This window comes from Nomascus leucogenys, chromosome 18, assembly GCF_006542625.1.
Source record: "Nomascus leucogenys isolate Asia chromosome 18, Asia_NLE_v1, whole genome shotgun sequence".
In the NCBI taxonomy this organism is placed as follows: domain Eukaryota; kingdom Metazoa; phylum Chordata; class Mammalia; order Primates; family Hylobatidae; genus Nomascus; species Nomascus leucogenys.
In genome coordinates, this window is record NC_044398.1 from 47,283,857 (window position 1) to 47,308,299 (window position 24,443).

Sequence of the window (24,443 nt, forward strand, 5' to 3'; positions counted from 1 at the left end):
CACTGTGCTCCAGCCTGGGCGACAAAGTGAGACTCCTTCTCAAAATAATAATAATAATAATAATTATAAAAATGATTGCGGAAATCACGTGCATTAAGTTGTTAACTCCCTTAGAATGTTTCAGCCACCGGTTTACTCTGAGTTTTTTCCTTTGTGCACATTGTGGCTTAATTTCCGTAAGTTAACATGAATTATGATGTCTGCCTAGGGTGTTACATGGTGACCAGTGTACTGTTTTTTGCTGATCAGGTAGGTGAGTTGTTGAATTCCTTGCCTTCCTTCAGGTGAAGTGGATGTAGCCCAGGAGAACATGCTTTTAATGCAGGCATCTTAATCTTTCCATCTTGGGGAAATACACATTTTAAAGAAGCAGTGTTTTCTGAAGGCATACCTTATCATAAATCCTACTTACAGAAAACAGTATGATGAAAAACTTATGAAATGTGTTTTCTATTGTCTTAATCAAAAGGAATAATTTACTTATTCATCAATACATACCCTACTGTCTTTTGATGAATACTTGAGATTAAGATTAAATGGAATAAATTAAAACCTAGTTTCAATATTGAATCAAAGCTAAGTGGCCTCCCTCTCCCTCTCAAAGGTTAATAAGTTTTTCAAACCGGAGTGCGTGAATAATTTAAAAGATAGCATATGGAATAATTTCCTTTGCAAGAAAATCAGACTAATATTTTTAGGTAATTCAGTTTACTGAGCACCTATTATGTACCAGGCATTGGGCTTAGTGCTACTATACTGTGTGTGTGTGTGTGTGTGTGTATATGATCAAGGCAAAGTCTTATAGATGTGTAAGTGGAAGACCAGCAGGTGTTAAGTGATCAGGTTTACATTTGAGAAATATCCCCCTGGTGGCTGTGTGAAGAATGAATGAGGAGGCAGCATGGAAGGCAGAGAGGCCAGTCAGCAGGTTTTTCTGGAACTGGGATTCGAATGCAGGCAGTGTGTGGCTCCTGCTGGTTTTGTGGAAGGAGGTTGAAATTGATGGCGATTGGGCTGGGTGGAGATGGTGGGGCATTCACCAAGGTAGGGACTGCTGCAAGGTTGCCAGACTGGGGATGGGAGATTAGGTTCAGTGTTGTCTTATGTGAGTTTGAGTGTCTTGGAGCTGTTAGTTAGGCAGCTGGATATTTGGAACTAACCATAGATGAGTCTGTGAATCCAATATAAATTTGTTAAAAATCAGTTTAAAACAATGTACCAAATATAATCTAACTTTAGTGCAAATAATTATATACATTGGAAAAAGTTTGAGGGGTAGACCAAAAAGTGTCAGTACTGGTCATCTCTGAGGTCAGTGTGTGTGGTTCACTGTTTTGTTTTCGTTTTCACTGTCCACTCCATATTCTACTTCTGCTTAATTCCAGTAGGAAAGAAGCATTAGGTTTAGTTATAAATATAGCTTAGAATAGAAACATCTTTTTTTGAACTTTAGTATGAATTGGCATAGGAACTGAATGATTTAAAGATTTTGATAACCTGGAAATGAAATAACTTGTATAAATTGACTTCATTAACTAGATGACTTTATTCATTTCCTCCTAAGTGAGCTTATTTTAGAGTGTAAAGAAGCAAATATTTAAATTTGCTGCCAAGCAGAGCACTAAATGGCTAACTAGTTCAGAAGGATGACTTCCCAACATTTAAGTGTTTTGTGGGTACTGGTTTGGCTACAGTTCATCAATTCATGGGAGCACAGGGCCCAGATATGGTACAGGTAGAGCAGTGAGGTGTTAGTGAAAGGGAGTCGGGAGGGGGCCAGGCCTCCTGCATGAGAAGTGAGGGTCCTCACCAGCAGTAGGAGCTTTGGGGTCAGCCTGCACAGGATTGGGCTGGGCCTCAGTCCTTCTAGCGAAAGCCCTCCAGACCTTGCTTATCTGGGGCCACCCAGTGAGTCAGGGGACAGAGGCTCTCACTCTTTCAGTTACACCAGTCCCAGGCTGGGGCTTGATAACTTAGTGTGCCGTGCTGTGCTTTTCTGTTGCTTTGGAAGTGCCGGGCATCTCATGTGGTGGGTTGTGGAGCCACACTGCCTGCATTTGAATCCCGGCTTCACGCTGTCTTTACTTGACTTCTCTTACCTCATTTTTCCCATCTGTAAATGGGGTATAATCATAGTACCTATCTTACGAGTTTTTTGTTTGTTTTAAATTGCAGATTCAGGACATACATGTGTAGTTATATTACATAGGTATATTGGGTGATGATGGGCTTTGAGCCTTGGTGAACTCATCACGTAAACTGTGAATGTAGTACCCGGTAAATAGGTTTGCAAGCCTTGCTTCCCTCCCCGCCTCCCACTTTTGGAGTTGCCAGTGTCCATTGTTTCCATGTTTATGACCATGTGTGCCCATTGTTTAGCTTCCACTTATGAATGAGAATACACGGTGTTCACCTTTCTGTGTCAGTTATTTCACTTAGGGTGTTGGCTTCCAGTTCCATCTATGTGGCTGCAAAGGACATGATTTCATTATGAGGTTAAGTTTAAGATTAAGCCTTAGAATTCACATTAAGGTTTTGTGCTCGGCAAAAATAAGGTCCCAAGAAATGTTGATTATGGTTGCCGTTGTCGGCCACCGTCACCACCACCACCACCATTGTCAAATTAGGCTCTTCATTCTTTTAATAACTGCTTCTAAGGTTTTGTTTTGTTTTTCTTTGAGACAGGCCCTCGCTCTGTCACCGAGGCTGGAGTGCAGTGATGCAATCTCTGCAACCTCTATCTCCTGGGCTCCCACCTCAGCCGCCTGAGTAGCTTGGACTGCAGATGTGCATCACCATGCCTGGCTTTTTGTTTGTTTGTTTATTTAAGATGGGTCTTGGTCTGTCACCCAGGCTGGAGTGCAGTGACATGATCCTAGCTCAGTGCAGCCTCCAACACCCGGGCTCAAATGATCCTCCTGCCTCAGCCTCCCAAAAGTGCTTAGATTACAGGTGTGCGTCACTGCACCTGGCCTGAGGATTTAAAAACAAGCAAGCGAGCAAACAAACCAGGCTATCCTCGATATTTGTGTTATGAAATGAGTTTCTGTAGGTAATCAGTTTCACTTATTTTTTTATTTCTATGAATTTATGGTATATACTTGGTGCCCAGAGATAGTTGTTGTAAGAAATACGTTGTTCATTTTCTGTATGTTAGAATTTGAGGATTCTCAATACATTATTAAGGCAAACTCCACCTCCCGGGTTCAAGCAGTTCTTCTGCCCCAGCTTCCTGAGTAGCTGGGATTACAGGTGTGCACCACCATGCCCGGCTAATTTTTTTGTAGTTTAGTAGAGACGGGGTTTCACCATGTTGGCCAGACCGGTCTTGGACTGCTGACCTCAAGTGATCCACCCCCCTCAGCCTCCCAAAGTGTTGGGATTACAAATTGTGAGCCACCGTGCTCAGTCAAGGAAAATACCAATAAATTTAAATTAAGAAATAGAGTCTCTAATGTGGGAGGGGAACTCCGCAAATTCTCCTGTGTCTAAACATCCGGGTGAGAGTAACATAAAATTTAAATTTTGAGAAAAAAATAACCAGCTGAATTTGAAATACCACAAAGGGAAGTGACTCTTCAGACATGAGATAAATTGTCATATGGTTTCTAAGATATGTTCTTAAATCAGATTCAGAAAGCTGCAAGAAACTCGACAGCTATAACCATTTGATGTTTGATGGCATTTGACTGCCATTCAGGAAAGTGCTTATTTAATATAAAATAAAGGCACACAGTATAAAATCAGAGATTCCTTGGAATAAGAGAATTAGAGAATCTGCACTCTGTCTTTCAGAATTCTGAAGTTCCTTGCATCTGAATGTGTAGTATACTGCTTGACTTAATTTCTTACAAAAGATTGTCAAGAGATACTTCTTTTCAAGGGCGCAGTTGAATGATGACCGTCCACTATCAGGCATTTTGTTATCAGCACTTCTGGGTAGTGTCAACAGGGATCTCTTGGCTGCTGGGAACTTGAGGTTGAGATGACACTGCAGTTGCATTTCTGTAACAGCATCCTTTTCTTTCATCTAGCCCTCACATATTTATTGAGCATCTGTTCCATTCTAGGCAGGACTTGAGAGATTGAAGTAAATAGAGAACACTTGTCCTTAGGGATCTGTTGTAAAATGGGGAGATAAAATGTTGGCGGAGTGCTGGTAGCTCACGCCTATAATCTCTCAGCACTTTGGGAGGCCGAAGTGGGAGGTCTGCTTGAGCCCAGGAGTTCGAGGGCAGCCTGGGCAACATAGTGAGACCTTGTCTTAATTAAAAAAAAAAAAAAAAAAAAAAAAAAAAAAATATATATATATATATATATATATATATATATATATAAAAAATATAAAAAACTAATTATATACATGTATATTATATATAACATATAATGCTATATATTTGATATATATTATATATAATAAAGGAAAATGCTAGCAAAATATTTGCAGCTACAACAGTGGTGTTCCATGTTCTATAAGGTATATAAAGTTTTGTATCCTTTTTTTCTTAGTGTAGCTGCATTCCATGTACTTTTAAAGCAAGAAAAGTCCCATATGTAGGTGGGAATATTCAGGCTGGATAAATTAGGAGGTGTGTTCAGGTCAGCCTCCAGATGGGCTAGTTCTAACTTTCCCTCCCTCCCCAAAAAGGCAGTCTTGAATATTCTTTCTACCTTTAGTTAACACAACTAATTACTTCTCAAACTGTCGCTGTGAAGGACTAGATTTACTTTATTTTTTCCTCCAACCTGTGGCAGAACAATACTTTTAAAATACAATGCAAATAAATTACTAGGATAAAGTGGCTTGTGTTTTATGGGCCTTTATTTTAGCTATTATTACAGTTAACAGATATAAAATTACTCAGTCAAGTTGCTATGTTCTCAAAAGCTTACTCTATTTCTGTACTTCATGCAGACTGGGACCACACTTTGAGTAATATTGCATTGTGTAACACTGTTAAATACAGCTGTCCTTAAATTTTCTGTGTTTATATTATTCACCAGCTGTATATTTCTGGCATAGGCTGTTTGGTTATGTAGCTTCTTTAATGATTGGTATGTGTTTTTAAAAGTAATTCCATGCCTCTTGTTACCTTGAACGTTTTCTTTCTTATCTTTCCCCCTCCCCCTTCCCATTCCCCTTCCCCTCCTCTCATTTTTTTTTTTTTTTTTTTTTTTGAGGCAGTGTCTTACTCCGTTGCTCAGGCTGGAGTGCAGTGGCGTGATATTGGTTCACTGCAACCTCCACCTCCTGGATTCAAGTGATCTCCTGCCTCATCCTCCAGAGTAGCTAGGATTACAGGCTCCCACCACCACACCTGGCTAATTTTTTCATTTTTTAGTAGAGATGGGATTTCACCATGTTTTCCAGGCTGGTCTGGAACTCCTTACCTCAAGTGATCAGCCCGCCTCGGCCTCCCAAAGTGCTGGGATTACAGGCATGAGCTGTCACACTGGCCTGAATGTACTGTATCTTTCAATCCTTGGGTTAGGCTTGTAGGTGTCCTAAAGCGTTGCGTTTTGTGGGGCTCTAGTGTTAATAGTATTATAAGTATAATTGTATTGCAGATATTCATAGTATTCAGTACTTTCTTTAGAGACCTATTTCTTCATTTTCTCATGTTTTATTTTCTTTCTTTAAATTTTTTTTTTTATTTTTATATATTTAGAAAGTACAAGTGCAGGTTTCTTACATGCTCATATTGGGTAGTGGTGGAGTCTGGGCTTTTAGTGCATCCATCACCTGAATGGTGAACATTGTACACAGAAGGTAATTTTCTGTCTTCACGCCTCACACTCTCCCACCTCTTGGAGTCTCCGGTGTCTGTTATTCTGCTCTGTGTGTCCCTATGTACCTACTGTTTGACTTCCACTTGTAAGTGAAACATGCGGTGTCTGATTTGGTGATTTCACATAGGATAATGGCCTCCAGTTCCATCCCTGTTCCTGCACAGACGACTTGTCTTATTTTCATGACCTGTTCCCGTGCTCAACTTCAGTTCAGTGAGACCTGAGATAAAATGAAGGAAAGATGTTCCTGTTGCCTTTTGAAAGGATATAAAAACACCCTCCCTCCTCTTTCTGTGACATGGGAGGTGGCGTTCCAGACTCCTAATTCGTAATGCTTGTGACTATTTTATTTTGTACTTCTGTGAGTAAAATGTGTGTATTTGAGCATCCGATCACTCCATTTTTCATTCACTGGAAGAAGAGAGTGTTCAAAGAGCTTAACAAAATAGTCACACTCCGAGGGCCCCTGGTTTGAAGTAGGAGTGGTGATTTGATCCTATCCTGTAGCCCTCTGTCTATTTTGGCAAGGAATGCGTTGAGAGACTTCTTTGAACCTGATGTGTGCTCTCACACCCTGCTGACTCCAGGGTGTTTTGCTACACCCTGTTTTACTCTTGACAAACTACCTCCGGCCTGTTTGACTAGTGCAGTTTTAATTTGGTGCAGTTGAGGCGTAGCTGGTTTCCCTGGTGAACCTGGAGTCCACACTGCCGGATGCCGTCTGTGCCGTCCATTGAGGGGTTACTTAGGTGGTGGAATGTGTTCCCCTACTTTCCACCTGCTTTCCATTTTTTACCCTTTACTTGAGGTTTTGCCCTTTCCTTGAGGACTGAGCAAAACAGGTTGTTTATTTAGGTTTTGGGTGGACTGTTTATTTGGGGATCATTTTATTCTGTAGTTAGTCTTGAAGTCTATGCTATTGAGGATTTCATCTTCCTAATGGATTGAGATGGCAGACAGAGCGAAGGGGAAACCTGCAAAGAGGTATTACTCTTTTTCTGGGACCTCTCGGAAGGATTCGGTGAAGGCGCTAAGATTTTCAAGGTCACTGAACCTCAAGAGAGCCACTTCAGAAGTCAGCAAAAGGCAGGTTGGTACAGAAACTTCCTTAAAACACCCCTTTAATTTTTATTTTTTTGGTTTGGGGCGGGAATTGAAAGTCATGCTTACTCTTTGTGTTTATTCCTTAATATTATTTTGAAAAAGTTTCCTGATTAATTTTTGAACATTTTTCTGTTTTCAAAATCATACTGATATTTTCTGTGCTATCAGATTTGTGAATGCTTATTATTTATTAGTGTTTATGTTTATTCACTTATTGCAAGGGTTTAAATTACTATAGGCTGCAATACTAACAAGTTGTGATGTTAGCAGATCCTTACTACTCATATGGAATCTTTTACTAAAACATGTTTTTAACGGAGACCCTGATGTTACCCAAACATCTCACTAAAAAGGATTAATTGATTTTTATGTATAACAAAATAATGGAATAAAAGCAAATTAGTGTTTCTGTAATTTCACAGTTCTGTACATTGTTGGGAATTAAAAATATTTTTTCTGAAGAATACTTTGGGCCAGGCATGGTGGTATGTGCTTGTAATCCCAGCACTTCGAATGGCCGAAGGAGGTGGATCACTTGAACCTAGAAGTTTGAGACCAGCCTGGGCAACATGGTGAGACCCCGTCTCTACAAAAAATACAAAAATAGCCAGGCATGGTGTTGCACACCTATAGGCCCAGCTACTCTGGAGGCTGAGGTGGGAGAATTGCCTGAGCCTGGGGAGGTTGAGGCTGCAGTGAGCCGAGATTGCACCACTGCATTCCAGCCTTGGTGACAGAGTGAGACCCTGTCTCAAAAAAAAAAAAAAAAAAAAAAAAAAAAAAAAAAAAAAATAATAATAATAATAATAATAATAATAAATAAATAAATAAATTAAAATTTTTTAAAGAATTCTTTGAAGCTACTGGATATATGACTGTGTAAGTTTAGGCTATACAATCAATATATAGTGGATCTTTTAACAGTGTTATAAAGATTCCTTTTCTTAATGTTGATATTTTTGGAGCTAGTTTGTAATTACCAAACAACAATAACAGATAAAAAGTAAAGATTACCCTGCACACAAAATGTGCTTTTTTATTTTTACTTTTGGATGAGTGCCATGGGTTATGTGTGCCCTCCAGTGGTCTTTCATTAGAACAGTGATTTTCGAGCTGTGAAACCATTGAGAGTTAGTCATGATATCTGTGTCCCCCTGCCCGGGGAAGAATGGTGCCTTGCAGCATTACAGATAGGTGCTTCAGAACTGTTTTCCCTCTTAGTACAAATTCAGCTCAAATGTGTGATATTGATTCTGGCCAGTTCATGAATGATGTGTGTTTTGGGGATATCTCTTAATGGTTTATAGAATAGACACTTAAAATTAATATGTCATCAATTCTACACTTATTTTGGTCCTCATATGTCTGCTAAATCTTGTAGTTTTAGTTTCTTTTTTTTTTTTTTTTTTTTGAGACAGAGTCTAGATCTGTTGCCCAGGCTGGAGTGCAATGGCATGATCACAGCTCTTGGTAGTCTCAATCTCCTGGGCTGAAGCAGTTCTCCCACCTCAGCCTCTCAAGTAGCTGAGACCACAGGCATGTGCCACCACACCCTGTTAATTTTATTTTTTTTGTAGATATGGAGGTCTCACTATGTTTCCCAGGCTGGTTGCAAACTCGTGGCCTCAAGCAGTCCTCCTGCCTCAGCCTCCCAAGGTTCTGGGATTATAGGTGTGAGCCACTGTGCCTGGCCAGTTTAATCATCTTTCTTATATTTTCCTTATTGGACAACATTGAAATACTGAAAATAAATCAAGTCCAAGACATTCCAAATCTCTATTTTATATGTAACATACTTCCTCCAGCAGAAACTGCCACCATATTGGATGTTTGTTGGTAAAGAATTTTCAGCAAACCTGATTTTCTTCCATGTAATATTTTTTCAAATTAATGTAATTTGAGTAAAGACACAGAATAAAACCTGTTTTTAAGACATTAAACCTTCCGTGTAGACTATGCAGAAAGTAATACCAGAAACGAATGAGGAAATTCAGAGACTGCCTAAAAGTATTGTTGCTGATTCAGTTGGCAGAATCTTTTCTCTTCCCTTTTGAAAAATCATAGAGTTTAAAACTCCTTGAACCTGAGGGTGGTGGCCTAAGTGTTGGTATTTGCCAATTGAGAATTTAAGAATGAGTGCCTTGTATTGTCATTAAGAATCCCATGACATTGTTTATAGAAGTAGGGTGTTGACCTAGAGATCCCTGCCAAAACCTAATTTGTCTAATTAAATTCTGCCGAGCATTTCTAACTTCCTTCCCTAAACGACTTCTAATTGCATGTCGTTCCAGTGGTAGTGATGATAATGATGATGTTCTGCCCTTGTAAACGTGCCTTTAAATTATTAAGTTCTAAGCTGGCAGGTAAAATGGAATTACTTTTCATCTTAAAGATGAGATGTGGCCTTTTGGAGGATGTGTGTGGATGGGGACATTGCAGGTAGATGAAGAATCATGTAGACTTCTTGTACAAAATTCCTAGATCATTTGTTTATTGTGAGAAGGAGCACTAATAAGAAAGACAGACATTTTCCCCCTCAAGCAGGAACCATCCCCTCTTCAGAGCATTTTGTTTCCCTGCTAGGAGCCAGGATGTGACATTTAAGCAGCCGTATAATTTCAGTTTTGTGCATCACTTTGAGGTAAGTTTTCCATAGAAAACATAAGTTTTAAAATTGTTTTGTGTGCGTTTCTTTGGGGAGGGAGATGTAGTTGGAATAAGAGTATAATACCTCTGAGATTTGTCAAGAGAATTGAGACCATGCTTTTTCCCTGCTGCTGTTGAGTTATAGAGGTGGAGGCTTGGGTGCGTTCAAGATGGGGCTTCACTTATTACCTGTGGCCTGCCTTGGTGGCTGAGGAGGGCATTGCTGCTGGCGGTGTGATAGTTGTTAACACTGCTTTACAAGCAGTGCTGAAGACCACTCTCGTCCATGCTGGCCCAGCACGTGAGATTCGCGGAGCCGCCAGAGCTTTAGACAAGTACCAAGCCCATCTTTGTGTGCCGGTATCCAACTGTGATGAGCGTGTGTGTGTGTGTGTGTGTGTGTGTGTGTGTTAAGTTGGTGGAGGCCCATGTGCTGAACACCAGATTAGCCTAATTAAGGTTGATGAAAACAAGAAACTAGGGAATGGGTGGGCCTCTGTAATACTGACAGAGGGAAAGCCCTGTAGAAAGGTTGGTTGAAGTTGTGTAGTAGTTAAGGACTATGGAAGTTATAAGGAATCTCAGCCCAAGGATGTCATTGAAGAGCACTTTAAATGCAAGAAATGAACAAATAAAACTTGGGTTCACATTCCTCAAAAAAAAAAGTTGGGGTATTAAATGGAATAAAAAAGAGAAGCTGAAGTATCATATATTGGGGAGTTTTCTGAGCCCACTGGGTGAGAGGTTCAGTTTATAGCATAGATGATTGAAATTTCTGGCTCAGCAAAAGTAGAACATAGTTTTTGAAGTAAATGGTTGAAATTCATGCATCCAGATGTCTGTATGACTGGGTTCATGGACTTCAATCATTTTCTTTGACACCTAGGTTATTATTATCTATATATCTGAATCTGTATACTGACTTCTAGGTTTTGATTATGTAGAAAATAACAGCCAGAATGTAGAAGTCCATCAGAATGATACAATCTGACAAAGTTGCTTAACAGCGGAAAAACAATGATGCTAACTCAGAAAGTTAGATGATTTTTAAAAATTCAACAAAAAAGCTTTAAAAGCTGTAAATTAGAGATATAAATTATAGCTTACCTGTTAAAAAGACTTTCTTTTCAAGGAAGTATTAATAGAAGACACAACTGAAAATAACGCTGCCTTGATCTTGTAAGGCCTGGAGGTAATTGTGAATCCCCTTGATAGAAAAGGTAAGAAGCAAAGCAAATTGGGTGGATTTTATATTTAAGCAATCTAGAGGTTTATAATATCTATTACGTGCATATACATGTGTGAAGACAACATAGTAAGATGTGTTGTTTTATAGTTTTCTGTGTTCTACTCAAATTGGCTTGCAGTAGAATTATAGTTAAATTGATGCAGGGCAGGTAAGCCCCAAAATTGGGCTTAGACCGGGAAGGTTCTTGGCTTTGCTCAGGAAAGAATTCAAGAGTGAGGGCTGGGCACGGTGGCTCACGCCTGTAATCCCAGCACTTTGGGAGGCTGAGACAGGTGGATCACCTTAGGTCAGGAGTTCGAGACCAGCCTGGCCAACATGGTGAAACCCTGTCTCTACTAAAAATATGAAAATCAGCTGGGCATGGTGGCAGGCGTCTGTAATCCCAGCTACTTGGGAGGCTGAGGCAGGAGAATCGCTTGAACCCAGGAGATGGAGGTTGCAGTCAGCCGAGATTGTGCCACTGCACTCCAGCCTGGGCAACAGAGCGAAACTTTGCCTCAAAAAAAAAGAAAAAAAAATCAAGAGCGTGCAGGTGGTAGAAGAGAACAGCTTTATTGAGGCTGTAGTGTTACAGCTCTGTGACTGCTTCCACAGAGCGGGGCTACCCGCTGGGCAGTTAATGCAGGGTGGCAGCTCAGGGGCAGTTCTACAGTCATGTTTATACCCACTTTTAATTAATGCAAATTAAGGGGCAGGTTATTCTGATGTTTCTAGAAAAGTGGTAACTTTCAGGTGTTGCTGTGGCAGTGTTAAACTGTCAAGGAGCTGGTGGGGATGTCTTGTGGAGAGGTGCTTTTTATAGTCATTCTTTGTACAATAGACAGTGCTACTTCTTGTTAATGAGGAAATGCCGATATAGCCAGGATAATTTTGAGTACAAAACTGTTCATCAAAAAATATTAAAATATACCTATGTTCTGGCTAAGTGCTGTGTTAGAAAACTACTTGCTAAGAATATGTAACAAGTTGGGAATTAGAGCTCTCCTCCTGTTTTTTTTTTTTTTTTTGATGCAGAGTCTTGCTCTGTCTTCCACGCTGGAGTGCAGTGGCACGATCTTGGCTCACTGCAGCCTCTCCCTCCCGGGTTCAAGTGAGTCTTCTGCCTCTCACATAGCTGGGATCACAGGCATGCGTCACTATGCCTGGCTAATTTTTGTATTTTTAGTAGAGATAGGGTTTCACCATGTTGCCCAGACTGGTCTCAATTTCCTGTCTCTCTTTCTCTCTCTCTGTCTTGATCTCTTTTCTTCTCTGTCTCTTGTTTGTAGTAGAGACAATAACTTTGATTCCTAAATAGAAAACAGAATATATATGTGTGGATACTTGTATTGTGTTGATTGTCTTCATTACTAGTTTCCTAATCATAGCAGAAAAGGTGGTGTTGGCTACTAATGTCACCCCAGCCCTAAAGGAGTAATGTGTTCTTGATAAGTTTGTGACATTGCTTTCCTGTGTAAATATGAAAATATTCTGGAACTTGATTTCTTGTTACTCTTGTGTTGTGCAAATTGTGTGTTCTGGCTTCCTTTACCAACAACAAATAATGAGAGGTTCCAAAACTTAAATACAATTCATATTTTCAAGGATAGCTTATAATTTTTGAAATAATTAAGTTTAGCTTTATGTAACTAGGTAAAAATGTGCATATCACAGTACTCAAGATATTAGTTTAAAATGAAAAACAAAAAACACCTTTAGTTTTTGCTATCTTTAGTTTAATCTGTGGCAAATAAGCTTTCTCCCAAAAGCATGCTCTCCCTAGATAGAGAGATTCCTGATTTGGATTGAAGCACGTTCTCTTTAGTTATTTTTAAGGAAATATCATGCAGTATGTTGAGCATTAATTCTTCCGGTGCTTCCCGGTTCTCCATGAAGATTTTTTTTTTTCCAGAAACGGAAGCCAAGTCTAAACTATGCTGAGATAAGGTTGGATTTAAGACTAGAATAGTTTAGATCACTGAAGCCCTAGATGTTCAAGAGAAATGAAGTACATGTAGGTGAGAGAGAGGATGGAATTTATCATCCTAGAGATATTAACAACAAAAAAGACTGCTGAATACAGTTCAATCAAGAAAGAAACAAGCAAGACAAGGTCTTTAAGCTTTACCCTTATTCCACATCCCTTACTCCAGATAGAATTTTTGCCACTTCATAATACTAAGTAAAGCAGGCAGCAGATGTCAAAGTACAGGAGGATCAACATGGAACCATTGCTTATTTTGAAGAAAAAAACATAGATCATATAGTTAGAGGATTAATACATATTTCCTGAAAGGCAACAGTTCTTCTTACAAGGAGCGTACTCGTTATGTGTTTTTAGAAATAGGGCCTCGCTCTGTCGCCCAGGCTAGAGCGCAGTAGTGTGATCATAGCTCACTGTAGCCTTGAACTCCTGACCTCAAGCAATCCTCCTGCCTTGGCCTCTCAAAGTGCTAGGATTACAGGCATGAGCCAATGCACCGGGCCATTCATGTGTTTATGAATACAAAGTGGATATAATGCAGTTAAAGTTAGGAAACACGGTACATATTGAGAACTGTTACATGATTACATGATCACAGTGAGGAGCTGTTTCTGTAAGATCAGAATGAATGGAGCATACTGCCCGGGAAACTGTAGCTGCTTCGTTAGAATGAGTGGGTGCTCAGCTGGTGGTAAATTTTTTGTTTACCTTTTTGGGTTGTGAACCAACTGCACTGTAATTTATGTTAATTTGTGCTGTAAAAGTTTTCAGCGTTGTACTCGATCTTAAATGTGGGTGAGAAAGATAAAAATTATACATAAATACTAATGGCAGTTGTGAAAGGGAGAGAAGAGGTTATTCTTTTTTGAAAAAACAGAATCCTCCTCTGTCACCCAGGTGGGAGTGTAGTAGCGTGATCATGGCTCACTGCAGCCTCGAACTCCTGGGCTCGGGTGATCCTTCTGCCTCAGCCTCCCAGTAGCTGACAGGCATGCACCATCATACCCGGCTAATTTTTTACTTTTTGTACAGATGGGGTCTCCCTATGTTGCCCAGGCCGGTCTTGAATGCCTGTCTTCCAGCAATCCTCACATCTTGGCCTCCAAGGTTATCCTTTTGAATAAAAATCATAGGTAACTAAACCCAGTTTTCTGTGATATGTAAATCTTAGAGTTATATCTTTAAAACTGTAAAGCATGTTTTTGTGATTCATGACCTGCTTCTCTTTTACCTTAGGAGTGCTACTTCTGAAATCTTGCGGAAGTACAGATTGTACAGTTAATGCTGATCTTTGCAATAGATAGAACAACTTATATTAACTGCGAAAAGAATCAATTCTCCCTGATGTGGAAATACATATAATCTTATTTTGGCAAGCATTTTACCCCTTTCAGTTCCTACTTTTCTTGATGTTTAAATTTATCTTGTAGCCTTGTATGGTGATAGCAACCCCTTGGTATTTTTCTTGATTTTAATTTTCTTCTGCAGTTTGAAAGATTGTATTCATTGCTGTGATGCATATAAGATTTCTTAGTTTTTTACCACTATATTTTAATATGAAATGCCAAAGAATTTTAAAGTTTTTTTAAAATTAAGATTTCAACATTGTGGCCTAGATGAATGTATTACTTGAGGAAGGAGGTTTTAAATTCATCCTATTTAATGTGAAAGTTTGACTTGCATGCATCACTTTATTTTTCCCTAGCAAAATCAACATTTTATGTCGTTAGAATATCTATTGATATGTTTGGGTTACTTGACTCAAACCTATTTCTTAAAAGCAGAAAGCAGTTAACTATTTCTTTATAATGCTTCTCCACTTCCATTGGAACCATGACATTGCAACAGAAATTATATTCACAGGCAAAGTCTCATAGCAACTGTCTTATGCTATGTGTTGCAGCCTAAACACTTATTTCTTTTGATTTGAAGGCTGTAATTCTTACTGTGAGTCTCAGTAACTTTTGCAAGAGCAGCCATTGACAGGTGCCTGCCATCTCTCTAGCCAGATGCTACCTCATCTGCCTCTGTCCGATGACTCTGGAGTTGGTCTGCTCTCAATTTAGTAAACCTTGATGGCCACCAATGTGTTGCTAAAGTAATCAGTTGTAAAATGAGGAGGTAGGAATGTATTGTCTTTTCTGGGAGGTCCAGTTACACACAACTTCAGGTTGATGATGATCCAAGTTCCTTCCCTGTTTGTGTCTTAAAAACAAGATTGAAAGCATAAACAAAACCAACAACAAAGTTCTTTGATCAAGGGAAGGGATTGCAACTGTTCACGGATGGAATTGGATTGGATCCTGAATTCTTGTACCTTGATTTGACTTTGTCATTTAGTGTAGGATTTCTTAACCATGGTTTCACTAGGTGCTTATAGATACTCTAAAACGTGCACACACTCACACATCCCACCCCACAGATGCCCAAGAAACCACTCAGGACTTGCTGAATCGGAATCTTCAGTGGTGGTGGGATGGGATCGAGGCTAGTCAGGTGCCCTCACTCCCTCCCGCAAAGGTCCCAGAGTGAATCTGGCCTAAGCATTGCCAGGTGAAGAAACTGAAGTCTAGAGCACCAGGCGATATGAAGATAATAGAACTGTTTAGTGACAGATTTGAGAAAGAAGCCAGTGGCATTTGAGCATATGCCGTGTGCTCACCCCAGTAAGAAATCAGAAGCATAGTGGTGCAGATCACCTGCCTGAGAGCCAGCGGCGGCCTGGTGAGCCGGTGTGCATGCACTGGCTGGTATTAGTGTCAGCTTTCGTGAAAGGCGTCCCTTGTGTTTTGAGGCTTCTCATGTTCTGAGGAAGCACCTGCAGCTGCACAGAGGTGCGTGTGCATGGAGATGGGAGGCTAGCCACCAACTGCTGCTCAGATTCCCAGGCCAGAGAGATGGTCTTTATACGTGATAACAGCACGGATAAGCCACTTGCTTTGGGGTCAAAATTAAAAAGTCAATATACAAGTCTCTAACCTGGTTACTAATAAAGAATCTCTCAGCCCTGCTAACATAAACTATGACTTTGGTCATGTTAGCCATTTTCTGGTTATCTAACTTTGAATGACCTTTTCACTACAAATCTTTTAGACACGTAAGTAGCTTTGTCAAAGAGTATTTTTATTCTTCCTAGTAGAATTTTACTTTTATCATAGGATTGAAAGCCAAATTTTAAATACATACTTTTGGAATATGTTTTTGTACCTGTGTTTGAGGACCACGTGAGGTGTCAGATACCTTAAGTAATTTTTTTTTAAATCACATTTTGATGCAGATACTCAGAACATAAAATCATTAAGTTGTGTGAAAATAAGTATTTTGTGAAGGGTCCTGTTCCTTTTCATTTGTTGCAAGCAAATCATCACCTCCTTCTCTCTTATGGTGCATAATTTTGTTAGTAGGTATGGTAATTTTTTTAATGTTTTAAAAATTGTATAAATGTAAGGAATACAAGTGCAGTTTTGTTACATGGATATATTGTGTGGTGGTGAATTCTTGGCTTTTAACCATCATTCAAATAATGTATGTTGCTGTACCCATTAAGTACTTTCCCATTCCTCACTCCCTCCCATCCTCCCACCCTCCTGAGTCTCCACCGTCTATCATTCCACACTGTGTCCGTGTGTATACATTATTTAGCTCCCGTTTATAAGTGAGAATGTGTGGTATTTGACTTTCTGAGTTGTTTCACTTTGGATAATGGCCTCCAGTTCCATCAATATTGCTGCAAAAGACATGATTTCATTCTTTTTTATGGCTGAATAGTATTCCATTGTATCTATATACCACATTTTCTTTAGTCATCTGTTGTTGGACACTTAGGTTGATTCCCTGTCTTTGCTATTGTGACTAGTGCTGAGATACATATATGAGTGCAGGTATCTTTTTGATATAATGATTTCTTTTCCTTTGGGTAGATACCTGGTAGTGGGATTGCTGGATCAAATGGTAGTTGTAATTTTAGTTCTTTGGGAAATCACCATGCTGTTTTTCATAGAGGTTGTACTAATTTACATTCCCACCTGTTTTAATCTGTTCTGTTCACTGCTGTATCCCTGTGTCCTAGAACAGTGCTCGTAAGCATTCAGTAAACATTTGTTGAATGAATGAATGAATGAGTGAATGGAATGGAAATGAATTAATACCCAATCTATCTTTGCCTTGAGAAGGTCCTATTATGCAAATAAGTTTCTCTTAAAAAAAAAAAATCAAACTTTTAAAAAAATTGAGTAGAGACGGGGTTTTGCTATGTTGCCCAGCCTGGTCTTGAACTCCTGGGCTCAAGCGATCTTCCCACTGCAGCATCCAAAAGTACTGTGATTACAGGCGTGAGCCACTGTGCCTGGCCAAGTTTTTCTTCTTTTGCTTATCAATGAAAATTAAATATGTACCATAAGATATAACTTGGAAGATAAAAGGCTTTGGAGTGTTCTCTTCTTCCTGTGTTTGAATATATATATTGTGGGAGTCACAATAATGAATGCTATAGAGCCAGGTTTGGAGGAGAGGCGTCTGTTTTTCATCTTCCTCTCTCTGCTCTTCCTGGAGTTTGAACTCTCTTGAAGCTGTTCACATGGATGTGAACTGTGATGGATAACTGACTCCTAGTTCAAAACTTTGATATGCTGCAGTAACAATGATTCAGTTACATTGAGCAGGTTATATCAGGTAGAGAGCACCCACAAAATCCCATGATAGACAATACTGTAATGAAAAGAGAAGGGTTCTCCAGAGGAAGGTATTTTTATGCTAGTAACCACAGAACTTTTTTGATAAGGCCAAGAAATTTACTGAGCTTTTTTGATAAGGTCAAGACATTTGCCAGAAAAGAGGCTTGTCTAGGCACATAGTCCTGGAGTCTTGATGGTTTTCATTTGTAGTTGTTGCAGATGAGAAATTATTTGTTGCTTAGCTGTTTTTTTCTTGGATTTGTGAACCCGTAGTAGTTACTGTCTTGCTTGTTTTTCCACCTTGACCATTTCAGGCCACTTGAGGACAATCCATATCCATCCTCACTCCATGCAGGAAGTTAAAGGCTGAGCAGGAGATATGCACCATTAGTGTACTGCACCTCCTCTTCCCTCTTCTGGTTTAAGAACATCCCTTCTTTTCATTCCCCTTTATGTGACTTTGGAACATTAAAGCAGCAGGTGATTTCTCCTTCAGGCCGCATGGAGGAGAATGGAGCTTAGCATGATGTGTTATCCTTAATAATGTCATCACAATATTATTTATTTCTTGTGGAATTTAAAAATAAACATTAGCCTCAGTGGCTATTTATATTCTGCTTAATTTGCCATGCCTATTCAAGCTGCCCGTCAATTTTGGGTCTAGTCTCACTGGCCTGGACTAGAAAGATGAGTTTGTCTGATATCACCCCTATATGAATGCCTTAATGCTTAGAATCATCTAGCAAATACTGTTCCAATATGGCTAGAAACAAAATCATCTTAAATCATTAGGCATTTTTCATTGCCAAAGGCTATCAAATATCTTTTTTTTTCCCAATTGTGTTTTTATGGTTCATTGATGAATAGGTGACAATTTTGTAGCCTTAAATTCCTGCACTACTATCAGTAACACCATGGTAAACGCCACTGCAGAGAAAGGCACCATTGATCTTCCCATCACTGCCTCTGGGATGCATTAGGCATTGACAAATGTGCTTTGTGAAACCTTGTGGAATGACATTTGGGGTTTAGTCTGTTCTTTCTTTAGAAATGAAACTTTTGTTTTTGACCTATTGGCATTTCTTTAGCAGAAAGATCACTCCTACCAGCTATCTAGATTTGCTGCAGATGATTTGTTGATTTTAATGTTTGGATTTTGTTCTTGGATTTTCAAACCTATTTCTCAACTTATGTATCAATAATCTTGTTATACACTACCTGTTCTATGTTGCCCAGGCTGGAGTGCAGTGGTGTGATCTCAGCTCACTGCAGCCTCCACCTCCCGTGTTCAAGCGATTCTCGTGTCTCAGCCTACTGAGTAGCTGGGATTATAGGCATGTGCCACCATGTCGGCTAATTTTTGTATTTCTAGTAGAGACAGGGTTTCACCACATCGGCCAGGCTGATTTCAAACTCTTGTCCTCAGGTGATCCACCCTCCCTGGTCTCCCAAAGTGCTGGGATTACAGGCATGACTCACTGCGCCCAGCCAAGCTTAGAATATATCTGAAATATTCTAAAAGGTCTGAAATATATATATATATATATATATATATATATATATATATATATATTTTTTTTTTTTTTTTTTTGGAGGGGCAGGGGTAGGTGAGGTGGAAGGTTCTGTATGCAAATCAAGGTCTGGTTTCTAAATTAGGTCCTCCAAACAAGGTCAGATTGAAAACTGAAGGCTTCAGGTTTTGGAACTGTCAGTCCCATGTTAGGTGTGCCTGCCCTGTGCCTCTCTTCCTGCCTGGAGGGCTGAGGGTGAGGCCAAGGAGTCCAGAAGCAGAAGCACAACACATGAGGAATCCTTTTGTGGACTCCTGGAGGTTAGTAGGGACGGACCTAAGTATCTGGCAGTGTGCTTGGGGTTTTCTTGAGCAATTCCTCGAGTGCCACCTAGAGTCTAATGGTAATACTGAATTAACTTCTAAGCTTTGTCAAGGAGCGTGGAGAACTTGAGATTCTCAGACGTTTTTGTTCTGTATCATGAAGAGACTCAATAGTAATTGGAATCAGGATCAGTTTCTGGCTGCTTGATCAGCCATGTAATTAGTCAGCATGGTATGAATATATATGTGCCGGAGTTCAGTAATGTACCTTCTATACTTAAATGGGGATTTTTCTTTGAGAATTGGCTTGTTTTTTTGTTTTGTTTTGTTTTGTTTTTGTTTTTTTTTATAAGATCTTGCCCTGTTGTCCAGACTAGAGTGCACTGGTGTAATCCTGGCTTACCGCAGCTTCCTGGGCTCAGCTATCCTCCCGCATCAGCCTTCAGCCTTCCAAGTAGCTGGGACTACAGGCATATGCCACCATGCCTGGCTAATTTAAATTTTTTTTTTTTTTTTTTGTAGAGTCAGGATCTCACTTGGTTGTCAAGTTGATCTCAAACTCCTGGATTCAAGTAATCCCCTTGCCTTGGCCTCCCGTGGTGCTGGAATTATAGGTGTGAACGCCTGGCCTAGAATCTTTTTCTTTTCTTTTCTTTTCTTTTTTGTTCTGTTCTGTTCTGTTCTGTTCTGTTCTGTTCTGTTCTGTTCTGTTCTTTAATTGAGACGAAGTCTCAAAAAGCCCAGGCTGGAGTGCAGTGGCACCGTCTTGGCTCACCGCAACCTCCACCTCCTGGGTTCAAGTGATTCTTCTGCTTCAGCCTCCCTAGTAGCTGGAACTATAGGCACGCGCCACCATGCCAGGCTAATTTCTGTATTTTTAGTAGAGGTGGGGTTTCACCATATTGGCCAGGCTGGTCTCAAACTCCTGACCTTGTGATCCACCTGCCTCGCCATCCCAAAGTGTTGGGATTACAGGTGTGAGCCACCATGCCAGGCCCAGAATTTCTTTTTTTTAATTTTTTTAATTTTTTAATGTTTTTGAGATGTAGTTTCACTCTTGTTGTCCAGGCTAGAGTGCAATGACACAATCTTGGCCCACTGCAACCTCCACCTCCCGGGTTCAAGTGATTCTCCTGCCTCAGCCTCCTGAGGAGCTGGGATTACAGGCATGTGCCACCATGCCTGGCTATTTTTTTGTTTTGTTTTTTTTCAGCAGATACGGGTCTTCTCCATGTTGGTCAGGCTGGTCTTGAACTCCCGACCTCAGGTGATCCACCCGCCTCGGCCTCCCAAAGTGCTGGGATTACAGGCATGAGCGACTGCGCCCGGCCTTAGAATTTCTTTTTTAGTATGATAATCACCTAGCTTATTTGAATTGCTATTTTAATAAACACATTCTGGAAATCTTAATTATTAATAACTTTAATTGACTGTATTAGGCATGAAAAGTTAGGCAGCTTTTTTTATTTTTAAAAAACTTTGTAATTGTGGTTTTACTTATGTTGCCTCTATTCAGTAGAATCCCCATCCCTCTCCCCCTCTCTTTCCCTCCCTGTGTCTGTGTCTCCTTCTCTCTTCACACACACCACACACACACCAGGAAGCAGTTCTGTACTGTCTACGAATTCTCTGTAAGCCATCATAGAATAGAAGTGAATCAGAGAAGGGGATTCAACATTCTACACGCTAAGACCTGCCCGGCACACACCTCTTCACAGCCTTGTCTGAAATGACAGACTGTAGCAATTGCTAATTTGACTAAGAAAAAGGTTTCTGGGCCAGGCATGGTGGCTCACGTCTATAATCTCAGCACTTTGGGAGGCCAAAGTGGACAGATTACCTAACGTCAGGAGTTTGAGACCAGCCTGGCCAACATGGTGAAACCCTGTCTCTACTAAAAATACAAAAATTAGCTGGGTGTGGTGGCACATGCCTGTAATCCCAGCTACCCGGGAGGCTGTGGCAGGAGAATTGCTGGAACCTGGGAGTCAGAGGCTGCTGTGAGCCGAGATCATACCACTGCACTCCAGCCCGGGCAACACAGGTAGACACCGTCTCAAAAAAGGCCAGGTGCAGTGGCTTACGCCTGTAATCCCAGCACTTTGGGAGGCCGAGGTGGGCGAATCACAAGGGCAGGATTTTGAGACCAGCCTGAACAACATGGTGAAGCCCCACCTCTACTAAAAATACAAAAATGAGCCGGGCCTGGTGGTGCACGCCTGTAATCCCAGCTACTTGGTAGGCTGAGGCAGGAGAATCGCTTGAACCCGGGAGGCAGACGTTGCAGTGAGCTGAGATCACACTACTGCACTCCAGCCTGGGCAACAGAGCGAGACTCTGTCTCAAAAGAAAAAAGAAAAAGGTTTCCGATTGCCTTTGCTATTAATTCAGACAGTGATGTAACCAAATGTATTAAAAAGAAGAACTCGCACCTCTGGTCTCTTTGGTGTTGGCGGCAGAAGCGAGATGAGGAAGGGAGTGTCATCCTTAGGGAAACATCACAGCTGGACACACTGCCTGTGCTGCTGCAGCCCTGAGGCCCCAACCTGCTAAGCCAAGAGAAGGCAGAACTGGAGTGCCAAGGCGAAAAGACGAAGCAACACCAGGGCTGGTCGAATGAGGTGCCTAAGCATTGTACACTGCAGATTCAGGCCTGGGCTCCATGAAGGACAGCATCCAGACCCAAGGGCCAGCTACTGCAGCTCATCTTCAGAATTTCAGTGATTGGTCCCGGAATACATGTTCTGGTTTTTTTCTTTTAAAGAATTCTTTGGGAGTAACAGAAACTGAGGGGGAAATGAAAAGTTTTGTGGATGAATAGAATGACACAGCTTCTTTAAAATGTTTGACACTTCTGGAACCTCTGAAGCATAAACAGGGCGCCACCCCACTGTGTTCAGTGGGCCTGTCAGCTCCATCTTCGTCTAAAATCAGATGCTTGGAAATAGAGAAGGAACTTTTTTTTAAAATTTTTTATTTTTGTGGATACATATTAGGTGTGTATATTTATGGGGCATAAGAAATATTTTGGTACAGGCATGTGATGACTAATAATCACATGAGACTAAGTGGGATATCTACCCCAAATATTTATCCTTCGTGTTACAAAGCTCTGTTTCCCAGGCTTGAGTGCAATGGTGCGATCTCCTCTCACTGCAGCCTCCACCTCCCGAGTTCCAGCAATTCTCCTGCCTCAGCCTCCCGAGTAGCTAAGATTACAGGCATGCACTACTATGCCTGGCTATTTTTTTTGTATTTTTAGTAGAGATGGGGCTTTGCCGTGTTGCCCAGGCTTCTTGAACTTCTGAGCTCAGGCAGTCTGGCCGCCTCGGCCCTCCCAAAGTGCTAGGATTACAGGCATGAGCCACTGCACCTGGCCTCTTTCAGTTATTCTAAATGTACAATGAAATTATTGTTGACTATAGTCACCGTGCTCTGCTAGGAAATACTAGTTCTTACTCCTTCTTTCTAACTATATTTTTGTAGTCATTAACTCCACTCCCCTGCTCCCAGCCCCACACCCTTCCCAGCCTCTGGTAACCATCATCTACTGTCTATTTCCATGATTTCAGTTGTTTTAATTTTTAGCTCCCACAAATGAGTGAGAACATGCAATGTTTGTCTTTCTGTGCCTGGCTTGTTTCACTTAACATAATGATCTTCAGTTCGATTCTTTTTTTTTTTTTTCCCTGAGACAGTTTCTCACTGTCACCCAGGCTGGAGTGCAGTGGCACTAGCTCACCTCACTGTAACCTTGGCCTCCCAGGTTCAAGGGATTCTCCTGCCCCAGCTTCCCAAGTAGCTGGAATTACAGGCATCTAATACCACACTGGGCTAGTTTTTGTATTTTTAGTAGAGATGGGGTTTCACCATGTTGGCCAGGCTGGTCTTGAACTCCTGGCTTCAAGTGATCCTCTCGCCTCTGCCTCCCAAAGTCCTGGGATTACAGGTGCGAGCCATCGCACCTGGCTGATCTCATTCTTTTTTATGGCTGAATAGTACTCCATTGTGTGTATGTACCAGATTTTCTTTATTCATTAATCTGTTGATGGAAACGTAGGTTGCTTCCAAATCTTGGCTATTGTGAATAGTGCTGCAGTGAACATAGGAGTGCAGATAACTCTTTGATGTACTGATTTCCTTTCTTTAGGGTATATACCCAGCAGTGTGATTGCTGGATCATGTGATAGCTCTATTTTTAGTTTTTAAGGAACCTCCAAACAGTTTTCTATTATGGTTGTACTAATTTACATTCCTACCAACAGTGTATGAGGTTTCCTTTTTCTACACATCCTTGCCAGCCTTTGTTATTACTTGTCTTTTGGGTAAAAGCCATTTTAACTGTGGTGAGATGATAGCTCATTGTAGTTTTGATTTGCATTTTTCTGATGATCAGTGATGTTGGGGAAAGGGAGCATTTTGAGAATGAGGAATACTGATGAAAGGGCCCGAAGTTCATTTTAGGCACTCCGAGATGTCAGCCAAGCAATTGTCTTAAGTAGCTCCCTGCCTGGTAGTAGCCTTCACGGTTAGGCCTGCAGGTCAAAGGAGCAGAATTTGACCGTCTCCCCAGGGTGCTTACATGCAGGATCTGGCTGCAGGATCTTCTTTCCAGTGGGGCTTTCAGGGTAGAAATCTGCCTCTTTCTTGGCCTGCTGCACTACTCCATGATTGGGAACCTTTATCTAACATTGATTGGATAAAATGCCCCACCTTCCACACTGAAGGGCTTGTCTGAAAATGCCCCACCTTCCACACTGAAGGGCTTGTCTGAAAGTCAGAGCCTCTTTTTTCTGTTACCTCATTTACTGTCTGGGCAGTCCCTCCTTTGACAGCTGTTTTGCCCAAGATTTGATAACAATTCTGATCTTTGTGATTCTTTAATTATAGACCATTGAATCTGGATGAAGGCCAGATGATGGATGGACTGTAGCCAGGCCCAGTTTTTGCTGCAGATGAATAAATAGGTCATGTTCATTCTTGCTTCTTCCCCCTTTATTCTATGCAATAAAACATCCGGCTCTACTAATAGCTCTAACTTGCTTTTTCTAACCTCCGTAGAAAATAGATTTGCCCGTTTTTCTCCTACCAGGTTGCTTTGCATTGATTAACCCATCAGACCGTCAGAGTGGTGGTTAGCCAATTCATGTTCTTTCATCAAATTTGGGGAAAAAAAAGAGAACC

At 40.7% G+C, this 24,443-nt stretch overlaps 1 protein-coding gene and 1 pseudogene across 6 annotated transcripts in view; both read left to right on the plus strand.

Annotated features, from left to right (window-relative positions):
• The window catches only part of PARD3 (par-3 family cell polarity regulator), a 705,675-nt gene that overhangs the window by 135,966 nt on the left and 545,266 nt on the right, over positions 1 to 24,443 (plus strand). The window lies entirely within an intron of this gene.
• On the plus strand, positions 6,740 to 10,167 carry LOC115831266 (annotated as a pseudogene).